Raw genomic sequence first — 2,401 nt, forward strand, 5'->3', positions numbered from 1 at the left:
GAAGAATTTGAAAAAAAACAAAAACGAGCGCTGCTATCCTGCTGGACATAGCCAGTTGCGTCGCGTTACCATGGCAACCATCACCGGGGGGGTTTTTAAGAGCGTGTGGTGGCATTATGGGAAACCGGTGTGGCGCTGGATGTCGCAGTGGGCGCAGCTTCCAGTCCAAATCCAGAGCTGAGGAAACAAAGGCAGTTCTCCCTCCGTCTGGTCATGGCCATATAAGGCAAAAGTGAGAGCCGCTTAAAGGCCCGGGTGTCGTTAAAACCTCAAATGACACAGACAGCCGGCGGCCACTCCCTTCACCGGGATCTTCATCTTCATCTCCATCACCTTCTTCACCTTACACACATCGCTAACGTACGCTTTAACGTGAACCTCCATCCTTCATCGTGTCGGTCCAGTCACGTGTACCGTTAGTGTGCGGTTGGGACCATCACTTCGGTTGTACCCATTGTGGTTGTATGTTGAATTAAAAGCCAACGTCTAAAGCTGGATCATTCATTTAACGTTAAATTTTTCATTAACTGTAATGTCACAGCATTTTTTTTATTTTTATTTTAAAAAGAAGAATTTCTACACGCCTACCTGCATTTAAAAAAAAAAAAAAAATAAAAAAAGTCTTTTAAATTTAATCCTGCTTATCTGCCATCATCTTGTCTTTGTGTGTGTGAAACCGGAGACACCGGGACACCGTGCCAGAGCAGATACATGTAAACGAGAAGGTCAAGCTATTTAACGTGTGGTCTTGATTTGTTAAGTAAAAAAAACTGATGAGGAGGTGATGAAGACAACAGGGAGCAACCAGGGAGGTAGTCATTTCACACTATGTTAAAATATGAACGACAGCATGCCAACACACACATATACATATATAAATATATAACGTTTATCATATCTGCACTTAACCGTTACTGGTTTAAACTGTAACGGTCAGTTGACAAGCAAGTCCAACGGCTGCTTCAAACTTGAGAGAAATCGTACAGAAAACCTCCTATTATAACTTAACCGGCGGTTTAAACTCACTCCGCTGCGGTAAAAACACTAAACAAGCACACGTATATTTAAAAGAAAACGCATTTAAAATACGATTAAAAAAACTTCACTCGGCAGTCGCCTCTTACCTGTGTGAGGGAGGGTTCTCGGCTTAAGAGGACTGTTACTGAGCGCTACACTCCGGTAGGGTTTAGTGTCGGGACTTGACTGCAATGGAGGCCAATAAATTGCAGGGTTTTATCAGAGCTCGTGCTGCAGCCCCTCTCCATAAAAGGAGAACTTTCCGCACGGCGCCCTCTGATTGGTCCTGCCGCATCCACTGGGTGTGGCGCATGCAGATAAGGGTTCTGCTGCTCTGACAAGACCAGAAAACTAACCTGTATTACTACCAATATTACCAATCTGCAGGGGCTCAAGTGTTCAATAAAACGCTTAATAATTATTATATATGTATATGTGAATACATTTTTTTGTCATCGTTATTATAATTGCAATGAGGGGTGCACAGGTGGGCAACAAATCACAGCTCCAGCTGCACAACACAAGAATCACAGTATGACATAAGTTGAATATGTGCTTTTATGTATTCTTTATGCTATTATATGAACACATTTTGATGTATTTCAGTCTATACTATAGTCGGTTTAATCCCTGGCATCATCCACATTGAGAAAGGGCCTTACATATCCTGGCTACACAAGCTTTTAATCACATTTAATTAATATACCCATGATAAATGTCTTTTTTTCTGTGCTTTGGAGGAAGATAAAAGCCCAAAGAATGCAGTCAAACAGATCCATGATTTATCTCATTTAAGTGAAGGTCATAAAGGAATGCAACAGGACTGGATTGCACTGAAGACTGTGCTAATTCTCTCACTCATGGCAGATACTCGTGGTTAGTAGTGCCAGGACATGAAGTGGTTACAATATCAGGGTCACTGACAGCTCTGTTAACACCCTGACTGACACGTCTGCCCTGGCATACCAGTGTCTCACACCCACACACACCCCCACACACACACACACACACACACACAGCGCATAGTGAGAACATGTGTTCGAGCTGTGGTATGTTTACAGCAAACACTTAGGAAGCTGTAAATCTGTTATCTCTCATCACTTGCCTGGTAATGTTTAAGTGAGCGTAGGGGGCATATTAACCTTGCTTGTCTCAGTGATAGATAGAATAGACAGGTGTGCAATTTCCGGAAACATACCTATAGTTGGTGTCAAAATGCAACTGCGAGGCCTATTATGAAATGGTCATTTATGAATGTGACTCACTTTTAATATGCATTCACACACCTGCTCACGCACACACCCAATTATGTCACACAAGAGAACTCCTTGTGCGTCTCTAACCTGAAATACTTGTTTAGATATATGTATATTTATATATATAT

This window comes from Morone saxatilis, unplaced genomic scaffold (genome assembly GCF_004916995.1).
Source record: "Morone saxatilis isolate NCDOM2014 unplaced genomic scaffold, NCSU_SB_2.0 Contig17, whole genome shotgun sequence".
Lineage (NCBI taxonomy): Eukaryota > Metazoa > Chordata > Actinopteri > Moronidae > Morone > Morone saxatilis.